Source organism: Equus quagga, chromosome 2 (genome assembly GCF_021613505.1).
Source record: "Equus quagga isolate Etosha38 chromosome 2, UCLA_HA_Equagga_1.0, whole genome shotgun sequence".
NCBI lineage: Eukaryota > Metazoa > Chordata > Mammalia > Perissodactyla > Equidae > Equus > Equus quagga.
In genome coordinates this window covers 62,946,113-62,962,068 of record NC_060268.1, presented here as the reverse complement: position 1 = coordinate 62,962,068, position 15,956 = coordinate 62,946,113, and the positions used below count along the sequence as shown (strand labels likewise).

Genomic DNA, 15,956 nt, shown 5'->3' with positions numbered 1-15,956 from the left:
TTGAAGGGAAGGATAGAGGGAAACTGACAGCCTTTCTCTTCTTCCTGTACCAGGTGGAGGCAGTGGGATCTGCCATGATGCTCAAATTTCTTTCATCCTAAAAAAAAATCCCCAAGCTCTCTTGCTTCGTGTCTCTTTCCAGCTACTGTGCTATTTCTCTCTTCACAGCCAAATTTCTGCAGAGCTACATGCACTAAAGTTCTCCATTTCCATAACACCCACTCCCTCCTTGACCAACCACCACCTGACTTCCATCCCCATCCACCACGGTCGCCAGCAAATTCCTGTGCTCAGATCTGTGGGAAGCTTTTCCATTCTCGTTCTCTTGGACCACTCAGCTGCATTTGATGCTGTCGGCACCTCTCCTGTTCTAAAACCTTCTCTTGGTTTTTATGACACCATTCTCCATTGATCCTTCTTCTGCCTCTCAGATCACTCTTCAATCCCTTTTTGCAGGCTCCGTTTCCATTGATCAATGCTTTCAACTCTGATTTATATTACATCATGTTGTCATTGTGCACTTATGTGTTTGGCTCTGCCAGTGGACTGCGCTCATCTCAACCTCCCTGGTAATTACCACAGGGATTCAGAATGTCCTGTTTATTGAGCAAATGGATAGATGGATGAACGACACATGAATGGATACACTTAGCACTACTCACGAAGCTTTGCCCAACGAAAGGGGGTGGAATCCAAGGCCAGGATTGAAGATGACAACCCATTCACACGCAAAGTCCTCAGGCACTTTCTTGATTAGTGTGAAAAAACTTCCAGGAGGAGGTGGTGGGACCTGGGAGAGAAGGATGCAACCTGAGCAGAACCAGGCTAGTCGCATGGCTCAGTCCTGCTAGATTCCTGGTTCCTTTCAGAATCTGAGTTTTCTAGCACGTTCAGTTAACCACAGCTCAGAAAGGAAAGACGGACACAAAGAGGATCACTAGAGGAAAGAGACGATAAGATGAAGAGGGGAGGAAAACTCAAGCAGAGAAAGGGTCTCTGAGAAGCAGAGAGAAGAAAGGAGGGAGAAAGAGATAGGAAGCATGGATTAGAGAGGGGACATTAAGACTGTGTGTGCAAGAGCTTGTGTACTGAAATGTGTTCATAAATCATATCCTAACAACAAAACGGCCTATGGCATTTAAGGATTCTAGATGTCACTGGCAGTTGGCAGTTGGGCTGCTCCTTGTGGTTCTTCTCTCCTTTCTCCTTTCATCCCCATAGCAACAGAACCTTGCTCCTCATGGACTGGTTGTGGTCAACTCCTGGGCGGGGTTGGTCACTCCCTCCTTTGGGTTCTTGGTACCTTTCTTAGCTCTGATACAGCCCTGCCTGCACCATGTCACCATTGGCTCTTTGCCCATCTGTCTCCTTCTTCAGCATGTCAGGTCCTCTTCATCTCTGTACCTCTGACCGCCAGCTCATATCAACACCTAATTGGTGCTCAACATAATATGTTTTTCTTTCGTGGATAAAGGAATTAATGAATGGAAAGTCACAGACGCTAGCCTCAAGGAGCTTACAGTTTCCCTAGGGATATGAAACAGAACAACTTGAGATCCATTAGAGTGGTTGCTGACTTGTGTACCATCAGCCATGAGGGCAGACACCAGCAATGCTCAGCTTCCTGACTTACTTCCTGCCCATCCCTCTGTCACAGAAGCTGCGGCCCATCAGGAAGAAACCAAGAGCTCAAGAGAGAGGCATTTCTATGCTCAGGAGCCTTTGTTACTACATTTGTCATCTATAGTAAGTTGAAGTTATGAAAAATTAGAGCTGGAATTAATGGAAATCAATGTTATATAAACTTACAGCCTTTAAACGTTCAGTGCATACTGTTCTCTTAGCACTTAACGTAAGAATTTAAATTATCTGTTTATGATCCTGCTTCTGCTGTTGCACAGTAAGCTTTTCACAGGGTTTTTCTTTTCTTTGTCTAATAGTAATTATGAACATGCATCCTGGAACCAGATTTCCGAGATTCAAATGCTGGCTCTACCACTTAAGAGCTGTGTGACCTCAGTTTCATTATTGGTAAATTGGTAAAAATTGGGATCATAACAGTACCAATCTGTATGGCCATTAGGAGAATTAATGAGTGAATGCTCAATAAGAGTAACTATTCTTATCATCATCATCACGTCTGCGTCCCCAGTATCCATCTTCATGCCTTCACCCAATAGGTCTTCAATAAATGTTTGTTGCGTTGGGAACATAAGTAAAAATATTCCTTGGAGTTGAAAATTATAATAATGCTGTTACACATAGATTTTGTAAATTCAACAATAGAACACAAAGACAATAAAAATTAAGTTAGTTGTCAAGGAATTGGGAATACACGTTATTGCTCTGACTATAATACAAACAAACAAGAGTAATAAATCCAGAATCTGAAATGGATCCCCAGAATGGTTACGGCTGCAGATGGCTGACTGGGGAATTCTGAGCGAGGTTCATGGCTGCGATACTGTGGCACCCATATGGACTGCTGCTGTACCCTGGGCCCCAGTGCTCGCTCCTGGAAGGCACTGGGGAGGAATCTGCAAGGACTGGAGCCTCTGGGGAGGCCTCCCTGAGACGGTGACTATAAGCAGTGAGGGCTCTGCCCTGTAGGGGGCAAGGAACAGACCCCAGTCACAGAGCCAACCTTAAGGACACCCGTGTGTACCATGGAGGTGAGGAAGAGGAGACGATCTCTCAGCTCCCAGGAGTAACCATCTCCAGCAGTCCAATTGTCTCTAGGGAGCAGCTAATTTTATCTCTTCCCTCAGAGCAGAGTTGGTAAATTTTTACTCCAAGCTCCACCAGTAATGCGACTCCTCCTTTCTCTGGGTCCTCATGTCTTTCTGCTGGCCTCACCTGGCAGATTCCCCAGTGTGTCCCTACTCACATTACAGAGGGAAGGTCTGATTGACCGTGACAATCCTGGTTCCACCTCTGGTCTGCGTGTTGGCTGCCCCTTGGTCAGGAGTCCTCCAGCCCCTTTCTCCAGCCCCCACCAAGGTGTAGTCAGGGAAGGGCCCTTGCTCCAGCCACAGCCCGGTCTCTGCTTCCCGTGGGAGGGGTGATGGGCGGGTAGAGTCCCTGAAGAGCATGATGTGCAGGGCACTCCGGGGTTGACCTGTCTGGTCTAATAAACGTTGTCTGGTTGGTGGTTGCAAGAGTAGAATGGACAGAAAGTGGGAGGGCCAGGAGTGGTGTGAGGAAGGTTCTGGTGTGAGCACGGTGTTGATCTTCTCCAGCTCCCTGGTGTCTGTCAGCCCTCCGAGGGCAAACGCTCCTCACGTTCTGTGTCACTCTCTGGAGGAGACTGAACCCTGCCTCTGTTTCTGGCCACCTCTAGAACTTTGGCTGGTGTCTCCAGCTGTGGGGCTGGGGTGGGGGCCCCTGCTGTCCCCGGACTTGTGCAGCCTCAGCTGTCTCCAACAGCTTCAGTGGGGAGTCCCTGTCTGCAAATGGGAAGGCATGAGTGTGCTGTCAGTCAGCAGCCTCCTCTCTAGTGGCCCTGACAGCAGCTCCCCGCCCCTCCCTCCCCAACTCCCCCTGACCCCGGGGGCGGGAAGGGCTCCCTCCCATCCTTGACAGGCTCCTGGAAGTATCTGCGTATGGCTCAGGCTGCATCTTCCCTCCCTCTTTCCTCACAAAACACACACATTACATAATCACACCTTCAAAAAATAGAAAAAAATATCAGGAAACATTTCCACTTTGATAGTCACAGGGAGAGCGTGGCCTGCTGGTTTTCCTGCCCACCTGATCACTAGTCTGCTGTCTTCTCCCAGCCCCTCCAGGCTCCTTGGGGGTGTGGCGCTGGATTGTGGGGGAAGCAATTACAGTGAAACTGCCTCACCTGCCGCAGCCCAAGAGGCGTCCGATTACCTACCCCCACAATTTTGAGGGGGCTGTGGCTGAGGTTCGCCTTTGTCAGATCAGTCTCCTGGACAGGGTCCTCTCCTTTGCTCTCAGAGTCCTCAGGGTGGGGGAGACCCCTGTGCGACACAGCAGATCTGGGCCCTGGGGTGCCCTCACCCCACTATCTCGGATGAGGCCGTTGGCCGGGAAGCGTTCAGGGAAGCAGCTGGAGGGGGAGGAGGCAGTGTCCTCCTTCGCCCCCCGCCCAGAAGATCTTGGGCTCAAGTCACCTGGAGCAAGGTAAGGAGGGCGGTCCTGTCTACCTTCCATATGTACTTTCAGATTGCTATTTGGGCTTAATTTCCCTTCCAAGGTCATTGTTCTTGTTCTTTGAAACGTGAAATCCAAGGTTCACTTACTCATCAAACATGAGCTGGGTGTGGGGGGCACAGAGAAGAACAACGCTGCTCACAGTATAGCGAAGGGGTCCTGCCAACTGGCCTCACCACGTGGGTGATGGGGCTGGAATGGACATGGGGGGGGGGGGGGCTCTAGAAGCACCGGGAGGGGCATCACCTCAGCCTCAGGTGCTGGGGGTCACAGAAGGCTCCTCAGCCAAGACTTCCTGAGTTGAATCTTAAGGAACTGTGTGGACCAGGGTCTTTGAAGCCACTTGCCACTGGAGCCCAACCCCAGGCGGAACTGCCTGTCAGGAGCCTGCAGAAGCGCCTGAGAGGCAGGGAGCCCAATGCACCGGCTGCAAAATCAAAATGAGTAAATGGTCCATTAAATGACCGCAAAACGTGCTATTATGTCACCCAGTCAACTGCATCTCCACTCAACTCTTCCATGCTTATGTATAAAATATATGTAATGTGGCATGTGGGCAAATTGAATGGGTGTGATATCATTAGGGGTGAGGCCTCTGCAAGAGTGCCCAGGCCTGGGGAAATTCGAAACCAGCCCTGCTGGGGGTGACAGAGGAGGAGAATTGCGGAGAGCGGCCGCATGCGCAAAGTGAGCCCCTGGGAGCAGTATGCTCTGTCGGGGGCAGCGGGACCTGGGGGAAAGGTGTGTGTATATATGGGAGTTGAGGGGTGTTCGGACAGGGCCGGAAGAAGCAGGAGAGGCAGCTGGAGAAACCCACAAGAAGATCTGGAATAGGCTTGCCTGTAGCTTCTGGGCACCACCGTTTCCCGCCGCCCTGGATCTCAGTATCCACAGCTTTCGGGCGCCTCCTGCGCGCCCCTCCGCAGCCACAGCCGGCGCCACTGAAGATAAACAGGCATCCCACAATTCACCGTGGTTTGTTTTCGCCTCCAACTCCAGATGGCCTATCTGGGGACGGCCGAGGCCCCTGGGTGCGGGCTGTTGCCGCTTTTGATGAGCTGTGCACATATGGATACCCAAACATCTGGAGCGGCCATGTGCTGCTCCGGGCAGGCCAGGCCTGGCAGCCAATCAGGGGCCCCGGGGCGCCGGGGTGCGCGCAGCCCAGCCTGTGCGCACGGATAAATTATTCATGACCGAGTTATTTGTGGTGCAAGAGGTCCATCAGCTACTTTGATTAAAAATCCAATGAGTAATGAATATGCAAACGCCAGCGACTGCTCCGAGCAACAGATTTGTCAAATTGTCTCTACTTCACCGAGATAAAGGAAAATCTCCCGGGGTCCCGAAATTGAAAAACCGCAGCGTCAAATCACAGCATTATCTTAATTATCAAATCTCCTTGGCCGTGCAAATACCCCGCTTGAAGCTGAGCAGGACGATGGAGAAAATCGAGAGAGAGCTATAGATTTGTCTGCGAAACTGGGGGCCTGGCTAGTGAGAAACAGCCTGGTGGAGGAGAAGCGATTTTAATTCACATGGTGACTCCACAGCCATTTAATTATTTTAATTAGGCTTAATTAGTGGTAAATTTACAATGATATGCTTGATACCTGGCATTAAATCTTTCATGCATAAATGTTTTGTTAAAATGAGAAAAAGGCAAGTGGCATTTCGCCAGCAATTACTGCTGAATGTTCTAATGAAGGATTAGGCTCCTCGGTGATTCATGATGACGGGCGGGCACCAAACTTGTCTGTGAGGCACCAGGCACACCATAACTCATGTGCTCCCACCCGCATCATTGCTGTCCTTGTCGCTTCAGAGCACCTGCTTTGGGTGAGGGCTGGGGCAGTGGGGGCAGGGGGAGATTTTGGGGTGCTGGCTCAAAGCCCCCAGACCTCTGTGTATGAGGAACTCCAACTTGCCCCCAGAGCAGCTTCATCTGTGGTACATGGAAAGTAACAGTGACAGGGAGTCAATGTCACAGAGTCGGGTGATTGTGTCTCTGTGGCCCTGGCTAGTTTGTGAGCACCTGGAATTGTGCTGCATGCTCTCTGTGCCTGGATGGGGCCTGGGGCAGAGCAGGCCTGCAGGAGGCTTGGCAGGAATAGATGGGAGCCTGCGTAAGTCTTTGCTGAGCTGCGCTGTGGTCCAGCCTGGAACTAACTATTCGTGGTGGTAACTACAGCTCATTTGCCAAAGAGGCAAAGTCTAAGGTGTGTCTTTCTCTGAGCTGCAACAGGTTGCAGTTTGTGCGGAGTGAGTTTAGAGATCCTGACAAGATGTCCCCACCCTTGTCCTGCCCAGTATCTGCCCTGCTCCTCCCTACCTGCGATTCCCTTACCAGGGCACGAGGACTTGCTCCCCACACTCAGAGACCAGCTCTAGCTGCCTCCTTCCCACTAAAGGGGAAACACAGCCACTCCCACCTGGACTAAGATGGAGGCGCCAGAGAAAGCCAGGTGGACACAGGGCAGGGAGCAAGGACAGGAATGGAGAAGGCCAAGCAACCTGCCAGACCTGCCACATGACCCTGAACACCCTAACACCCGACTGCCTGGCGTTGGCCACATGCTGGTTCAGTCCTTGCCAGAAGTGGGAAGTCCCCCCCCTACCCCCATGTGACCCCAGGGGGCCATTTGCATGTTCCAGCTTCACTTCGGAACTCCTGGCTCACTTGGCAGCTGCTCCTGCTCCTCCCCTGGAGGCTGAGGCTGAGCTTAGCATATCAACGATGCTCTCCTCCCGCCCTGGCCTCCTGCCTCCCTTCTCTCAGTCCAGCACATGATCCCTAGTCACCTGCCCTCCCCAGGCTCCTCCGCACTCTGCTCCCTTCTCATTAGCTCAAGCTCCTCTTAATTCAGCACTAATGCCTTTGGCTCTGATTTAACCGTTTCCCTGGAGAGTCCTGATGTGATGTTTCTTAAGCCCATTTTGAATCTATAGTCTACAGGGTTCTGTTTCTTGGTTTCAGCCTCTTAATGGGCTTTCAGAATTTTCTGCCTCGGCTTTTCCTCCCTTCACAAGAAAAGATATGATTATTAATAAGGAGACCTTTTTCTCTTAATTAGTGTTTCATTTTACTCATTTAAAGGAGTGTTTGTACAGCCAGATGGGTGTTTCTCTCTTCAGTCACTGCTTGCATCCAGTAGAACGGAAGTTCCACGAGGACGGGGGCCCCATCCGTCTTGTTTCCCGTTTCCCTCTAGTCTGCCACAGTGCTTGGCCCACGCAGGGCGGGCAGGGAATCTCTGTTGAATCAGTGAAGGATGAGATCCTGCCCAGCATGCATAATCACTTCTCCAAGGGAGCGGGTATTCAGGGCTCCATCTTTGAATGTTCGAGAAGCTATCTCCCACTGCAATGCTGGAACACAGTATGTATTTGTTGGGTGGAGAAAACTTACATACACACACACATGCATACATAATTCTGTTTGTCCAACAGGGCAGACATTAACACCCTAAATAATGCTCCATATTTATCCTGAGGCTTTGTTTACCCCTGAAACAATGGCACACGCCCCAAGATGTATGGTGCTTCTCTTTGAGAAACAATGATTTTGGGCTGACCAGACTGGATCATGGTTGAGCCCAGAAGGTGGGAGCCCTGGGCTAGGGACAATAGGGAAAGGAGGGGACCTTTCAGATGAGGGGAAAGAGCGATGAGACGGTGAGGGGAGGGGATCAGAAGCTACTCCCAGTGAAGGAATTTGAAGCCCCTGAGGGGTCATTTCATTGCAACATGGAGCAGTTTCCCACCCTCCACTCTTCTTAGTAGGTCAGATAATGTGGAACTAAGCAACGCTCTCCTCTCCAGGTGACAGGCAAGGTATAAACACAGGAGAATGCTCTGCCATAGATGCAGTAGGGCCAAGATTCACAGACTACAGGATGGAAGCTGCTGGAAGTTCAAGAAGGAAGGGTGCTGGGAAGAAGAAAAGGCTCACGCCACTTTCTGTTTCATAAAATACAATGATGGACATGCAGTAACTGCGGCAGAGGGAACCCACGTTTACTTTCACTCTCTCCCCAGACCCTACTAAGATAACAATAAAGGAATAAAAATAAAAGCACAAATCCACATTGAGCAAGAGTAAACGGTGATGACATCACACAGGAGATTCCCATAAGATTTTTGAGGCTGGGAGGTAAAAGAAGTGGTGGCAGAGAACTCAAGAGATGGGAGTCAGTCAGGGCCTCTGTAAAGGCGAGGGAGTGGTGGCGGGCTGGGGAGATGAGATGGGACAAGCAGCTTCTCACTAGGGAAACCCAGAAAGACTCCGGAGCTGGAGGCCCCAAGGACCCCTGGAGGCCAGGTGTGGGGTGGGGCTGAAACAGCAGAACCGGTAGGAATATGTAGTACGTGCTGTGGTGTATCACCCAGGTGCTCCCTCAGGACCTGTTTCCCCAGCTTCTGGGAATGCTGTTGGTTGACAGCTCTCAAGGAAAGTTCCTCACCAAGAGTTAGCCTCAACCAAAGAGAGCACCTTGCTCAAGGTCACATCCTCTCCCTGGGGGAGCCACACATCCAATGACGGGTCAACGCAGGGGTACAAAGGCCCCACTCCCTTCCCCGAAGATGGGAGCACTCTGAAGGAGCATCCCGGCTCCAGAGCTTCCTGTGGACCAGCTGAAGTCCTTGTTGCCGTGGTAGCACAGTTCAACTCCCCCCTCTGCCAATGTTATTTCCTTCACTCCTCCCAGGTATTGATCCCAAGGGCGCTCTCAAATAAACCTGCTGAATACATATCTCTGTCTCAGAGTCTACTGCCCAGAGAACCTAAAAGGGTTGCTGCCAGAAGTGGTGCAAAGGAGCAGACTCTGAGATGGGATTGTGGAGCGGGGTTACCTACCGCTGGCTGCCTGGCAATGAGGACTCCAATGCAGTGGTGATGGAGTATGGATATGGTAGTGGAGTACAGATAAATCCTGGCGTGCTGTCTTGGTGCAATTGTTAAAACTTTCATTAGTTGTGCATGGGAATGGGATGGCAATGGGAGGTAATACCCTGATGGGGGCAATATCCGAGACATTTGAGAAGTTCTGGGGAAGTAGTAATTATAAAGACTATCAAGTTAAATGGCTATTGCTAAGGGCAATCAATGCATTGGAGAAAGAAATAAAAGGCTGAGGGTGATTAATCACCAATTAAAGGCTAAGTCTGAAAGTGAGCCCAATTGGCAGCATATAAAAAGACTTCTTCGACTCTTGCAACTGGAGGGCAGGAAAAGCTGAGGATCAGATCCAGGACTTAATTATAAGGGTAGCAGCACTCTAGAGGAGGTTGAATTCTCGACCTCAGAAAGTCTGTCCTGCCAAGGTCAGGGCCATGATCGGGAAGGAGTGGGACTCTGAGAACAGGCTGGAGCCGTCTGGGTTGACGTGCTCAAAAGTCATGGATCTTCAGATCCCTCTGGACTTTGTGAGCCCACAGCAGTAGAACTCCTCTTTCTGTTAAAAGATCGCACTCTTCCCTTGCTTGAACTTGGTGCAAAGGCCTCTCCTTTGCAAGGCAATGTACAATTTTCTCAGGATCTACTCCCCCTCACCTCCTGATCACCAGCCCAATCATGGCACATCTTTTGGAGTGGGGGCATATAGGGAGGCAGGTAATAAATGGAGTCTTGACCCAGGTAACTCACAATGGGTCAACTAGGTCTACAGACCTACCCATTGTTCATTTCCTAGACTTCAAATGTATATTGTAATGGACATACTTAGCAGTTGGCAGAACTACTCCTTGACATGTGGGGTGAGAGTTATTGTAGTGGAGGAGGCCAAGTAGTGGAAGCCTCTAAAACTGTCTCCTCACCAAGAGCCAAGGCAGTAAATAAAAAACTATCACATTCCAGGGAGAAAAGAATAGATTCGTCTAGGTCTCTAGACCTAGAGGATGTGGGAATGGGAAAGGTGGAGAATGGTCTGCATCATTTCCCCTTTCAATTCAATAGTCTGACCCCCCCCCCCCCCCCCACTTAAACCAGACAGATCTTGGAGGATGACAGTGGACTATACGCAGACTCAAATAAGTGATAACCCTAATTGCAGCTGCTGTGCCAGATGTGATCTTTGTTGGAGTAGATTAACATAGCCTCAGGTACATAACATATGGCCACTGATTTGGTGAATGCCATCTTTTCCAGCTCTATCAGGACTGAGGATCAGAAGTATTTTACACTCGCTTGGGATGGATAACAGTATACATTTGTGATTTTAAACCAGAGCTGTGGTAACTTTCCACCCTCTGTCACACTTTAGTCTGAAGGGACCTGGACCACCTGGCCATTCCACAGCTTACCACCTTGGCTCACTCTATTGATGACATGATGCTACTGAGACTGAGTGAGCAAGAATCGTGGAGGCTTTGGTAAAATATGTGCTTCAGAGTTTGGGAGATCAAGCTTACAAAGATTCAGGGCCTGGCCACAGGAGTTTTTAGAGGTACAGTGGTCGGGGACCTTCTGGGACATCCTCTTCCAAGTAAAGGACTTGTTAGTCACCTTGCATCTCTCATCATTAAGAAAGAACTACAACCCCTATTAGGCTTCTTTGCGTTCTAGAGTCAGCATATTATGTGCTTGGGACCACTGCTCTAACCCAACTACCATATAACATGAAAGGCTGGTGTCTTTGAATGGGGTCCAGAGCAGGGCAGGGTTCTATAGTAGGTCCAGGCTGCGGTGTAAGTGGCCCTGCAATTTGGGCCATACCGCTTGGAAGACACTATGATCTTAGAGGCATCAGTGGTGGGACAAGATGTCACATGGAATTTCATGGAATTTATGGAAAACCCCAATTAGAGAATCACAATGTAGACACACAGGATTCTAGAGTAAAGCCGTTCCAACTGCAGTGGAGAGTGACACATCTTCTGAAACTCAGCTCCTGGTGTCCTTCTGGGCCCTAGTGGAGACAGAGCACCGAGCTACAGAGCATCAAGTACAAGTGTCCATGTAACCAGAACTGCCCTTTGAGAGCCGAGTTTTGTCAGACCCATGCAGTCATAATGTCAAGTGAGCCCAGCAGCAGTCTATCATAAGAGTGAAGTGGTACTTCTGGGGTTGGGCATGAGCAGGTCAGAGGGAGAAAGAAGCTGCATGAGCAGGTGGTTCAGACCTCACGTCATACCTCACTGTTGCATTGGCTCCTCTTGCTAAGCTCGCATCTATGGTTGCACCTGTGACTAGGCCGTGGAGAAGAAGGCCTCAGTTTGGCTCCTGGGTGGATTGGCTAGGAAGCTGGATGCAGTTGAAAATGCACTGCTGTTCTGCTGCAGTCCCACTACAGTTCGGCCGCGGGTGTCAGTCCTTCCAGGCTGTGCATCTGGCCACCTACTTTGTGTGGAGACAGAAGTGACGTGAGGCAAAAATGGAGAAGGACTCATCCATGGGCAGTGGCCATACCCCCAGTAGATGGAATTGATGGTTCTGAGAGCCCAGGAGTGGCAGAGCCCTGTCTATCATCACTCCCATCCACCACATCCACATGGGGAGTTTAAGGTTCTTTTCACTGAAACTTTAGGCCTAGCATGTGTCAAGGTCCTGGCTTCTGGGGAGCATGCTTCCACTGGAGACACAGCAAGAGTTCCATTAAACTTCAGCCTACGACTGCTGCCTGATCACTTCGGGCTCTTTGCGCCAAAGACCAGTAGGCAAAGAAGGAGGTCACCACCCCGGCAGGAGGAGCCAACTGATATTCAGGAGAGGGTGAGGCTACTCATAAAATGGGGGCATGGAGGGCTACAGAGGCACTCAGGTGATCCTCTGGGGTATCTCTTGGTGCTCCATTGCTCAGCCTCCACAGATAACTGACAAGAGCAACCTCCACAGCTTGAGAAGGGCATGATGACAAGGGCTCAGATTCTTCAGGGATGAGGGGCTGGGTCACCTCCCCAAGTTACCCATCTGGTCCAGCACAAGCACTCCCCAAGGTGAGATAAATCTAGAAAGGGGAGTAGAAAAAAAAGATGAGAGATAGCGTAACAGCCTTGAGACCAGCTTCAGTGATGGTGGGCATGTGGGTGAGGGGCATAACTTTCTCCTTCTGTGTTTCCCCGGGAAAAAGAACCAATCAGAATCCTAGAGGGCCCTGTGAAGGCAGGTCGCTGGAGCAGTGCGGGGTGCATTGCCGTGGTTGCGGTGGTGTGCTGCCCTGCTGCCCCTCAGTCTCCAGCTTCTCATTTCCCCAGCTTGCTGAGGGTATTGGTCACTCTCAGCTCAAGTCTCTCTCCAGGAATTGAGCTCTTAGTTAAAGAGAATCCTCTTGCCCAAGGCCACCAGCCCTCTCTGGGGAGAGCCCCCTTCAGATGACCGCACAGTGAGGGAGCAGGAAGGCCCAGCCCTCTTGTCTGGGAACAAGGCAATTGTGCAGGACCGTTCCAGCTCCAGGGCTCCCTGGGATCTGCCGAGTCTTCTGTGCTGGCTGCAGTGCCCCTCCTCGCTCTGCCCAGTCCTGCTTCCCTCACTCTGGGCGCAGTGACGCGTCCCACGGGCACTCCCCAGGACACTTCCTGCAGGCGAAACTCAGCGTCTGTGTCCCAGGTACTCGCCTGATATGGTGTGTAACAGAAAAAGTTAGACCATGGGTTTCCTTCCCTCTCAGTGCCACCAAGCCACTATTTCTCCCCCAGCCAGCAGAAGAGAGCTTCCCTCTTGGAGAGACTAAATGGGAGAGCCCCGGCCCGAGGGAAGCAGGCACCAGTGCAGGTGGGACTGAGTGCAGGTCTGGATAGTGATGGTGGCACCCTCTCTGCCACTTGGCTCCCAGAATTCTGGAGGCCAAGCTTGGGGTCCCCTTCTCCCTCTTCCTTCCCCCATGGCAGAAGGTTGGACGATTGTTTTTCTGGGGAACCAGCAGACCCAATAGATAACTATTCCAGATGCTGGCAGGTGGGAGTACCACAAAGAATGGGCTGGTCTCCCTCTCATCATCCTATAGTGAAACCACCCCCCAGGCTCTGAGAGCATCGCAACCCCACTAGCATCTTGTGAGGAAGTATGTATATAAGGACAAGGATTTCAGCTATCGGAGGACCGTCTCTAACTTGAAAGACAGGTGTCAGGATGGAACCCATGGAAAGGGAACTCAGTAGAAAGACAAACAACGTAGGCAGGAAATGAAAACTTCAAATGAAAAAGCACGATCTCAGAGAGGTAAGTGAAGACGTGCTGTCTATGCAACAAAACCAGGATGCCGTACAAAAGGAGCAGTCAGAGAGGCTCTGGAAATTACAGCTTCCATAGCGGAAGGAAAAATTGTGATGGCCAGAGGAGTGTGTGTGTGAGTATGCATGAGTGTGAGTGTGTGCATGTGTGTGTGTGTGTGTGAATGGGTGTATAAAAAATTAAATCCTCATCTTCCATAGAAGGAAGATTTTAGATTCATCTAATTTTTTTTTTAGATCAAGAACTGGAAGTGTAAACATTTGACTTTAGAAATACGAAGAAGACATAGCTAAAAAACAGTGGTTGCCTCTAGGTTTTTGGAAATCAGGGCTGCGAGGGCGTGGGGCAGGGGTCTGCTCTTTTCACTGAAAGCCTTGTTGGAATTATTTGGCAGTTTAAATTATAAACTTGTATTACCTTGTGGAAAATGCAAATTAAATTTAAAAATTAATGACAGTGGGATTTGAAATCTGAAAAATTTGGGCTGCGGTCTAAATTTTGCCATCTACTCCCTGGGTAACCTTAGTAAGTGCCTCAGTTTCCACATTTATAAAATAAAGACCAGGAGGCTTGCTTTTCAGGCTGTTCTGAGAATTCTGCCAGAAAATGAACGTGGAAGTAAGTTTTTACCTGGAAAGCTCTATACGAAGGAAGGTTTTCTTACCGCTGGATTTGGCCGGTGAAACAGGCTGTGTGGTTGTGCTTTTTGGACGGCTGCGTTCAAAAAGGCAAATCCCTTTTGGTTGTAAGACTTTAAGTGCCTCCTTCTGAGACAGATTGTCTCATCAGAAAGACTAACATATCTGGATGATTTGCAAACCAGCCACCAGCTAAATCTGCCGCCTCCTGAAATAGTTTTGGGATATCTCTAGGACAGGCCCAGCCCCAGACACATTCATGAAGGCAGCCAAGACGTCTCTGGCATCCCCACTCCCTCCTGGCCTGCAGTCTCTCTAGCCCCCACCTCAGATACCCAGGACCCCTGCACCCTACTCTCCCCCTCCAGTCTTCCCTTTCCGAACAAAACCTGCTCTCTGGGAAGAAGACAGAACGGAACCAAACGGCAGGGACGTAATTGGCCGATGGTAGCTTAAGTCAAACTACCCTTTTCCCAGGAGAATATGTATTTAAACATGGAATAAAGTATCAAGCTAAACAAATAAAGCTCTAATTGTGAATTAATGCAGAAACTAGACCTTAAAGAAGTATATTTTTGGAAGTGATGACATCCTAGTTCTTCTAAAATTATCTCACACACATAAATAGAGCTGGAATCTCTATTTCCCCATAGAGGCGGCCCCCTACATGATGGACCCTGTTCTGAGGTCCCAGACAGGGTTTGTGTACTTTAAATTCACAGAGTCCTGGGACTTCATGGTTAGTCCTTGGAAGGAATCTTCTCTAACTGCCTTCCTGGTGCAAGAAGTCCCTTTCCAGCGTCCCTTGACATGAGATCATTCCTTCTCTATGCCAGTGGTGACCTTCTTCCTTCAAGGTTTGATCTCATGCAGTTGTTGGGTGGTCTTATTATTAGAAAAGACTTCTGGGGGCCGGCCCTGTGGCCTAGTGGTTAAGTTTGGCACATTCCGCTTCGGCAGCCTGGGTTTAGTTCCCGGGTGCAGACCTACAACACTCATCAGCAGCTGTGCTCTGGTGGCCACCCACATACAAAATAGAGGAAGACTGGCATGGATGTTAGCTCAGGGTGAATCTTCCTCAAGCAAAAAAAGAAAGAAAGAAAGAAAAGGCTTCCTCTTACCAATTTGAATTCTATCTTCCCTGATGTTACCTCCTTGGTCCGATTTCTGCCTCTGAATCAAAAGAGAACAGCAAGCAGAGCCTCCTTCTCCACGATGGCTCTTGGTTTACCTGAAGACGTTGTTCCGGTTCGCATTTTCCAAAGTGTGTCCCACTGAACACTAGTTCCAAGGGATGTTGCTAAGAGGTGTGTGATGAGATGGTTGGGCAGTCAAACAGGTTTGAAGAATGCTGAGCTAATTGAAGTTACACAGGTTTCTTAACAGCAGGACTTCGGGGCCCTTTAATAAGCTAACACACCAAATCGTGCACTGAGAATGGGATTTAGAATGCTATGTTTTTCAAACTTGTGTAGCCTTAGAATGCTCCTTTAGTGGGTGTCTTATGGGATTAGTATTGGGGAATACGGCAGAACAAACTCTGTATTGCGAGTCACTGGTGTGCAAAAGCCAGCTTCTACTGACTCCCAACAGCCGACTGTGCACATCTCTCCCCAACTCTGCATTCAGTGATGGCACATTGGGAGCTTGAAATTGGCCACAGTGGGAGTGATTACACCACAGAAACTGGCAAATGCTACAAATCAAGGCTCTGTATTCCCAGAGAGCTGACTGTTAAACGTTTACCGGTACACCATTCAATCAGAGGCCTTGTGGAAAGCCACCGCCTACTAGACCCGGGATGAGTCACCCTGCCTCTCTGGGTGTCTGCCCTTCTCCATCTGAATTTGTGAACTCAACCGTCCTTTTCTGCTCTGAGACCCTGTGACTCCTCTCAGAAGGGTCTTCTAGGTTCAACATACCCAGTCCATTAGCCCATTTTTCGTACGCCATGATTTCCAAGTCTCTCA

General features: G+C 49.8%; 1 long non-coding RNA gene across 1 annotated transcript; it reads right to left on the bottom strand.

Annotated features, from left to right (window-relative positions):
* Positions 1-7,337: 7,337 nt before the first annotated feature.
* LOC124236065 (uncharacterized) lies at positions 7,338-15,229 on the bottom strand. Its single transcript, XR_006887638.1, has 3 exons — positions 15,108-15,229; positions 11,313-11,518; positions 7,338-7,548 (listed from the first exon to the last, which is right to left on the bottom strand). It is a non-coding gene; the product is annotated as an uncharacterized LOC124236065 (long non-coding RNA).
* Between the last annotated feature and the right edge of the window lie 727 nt (positions 15,230-15,956).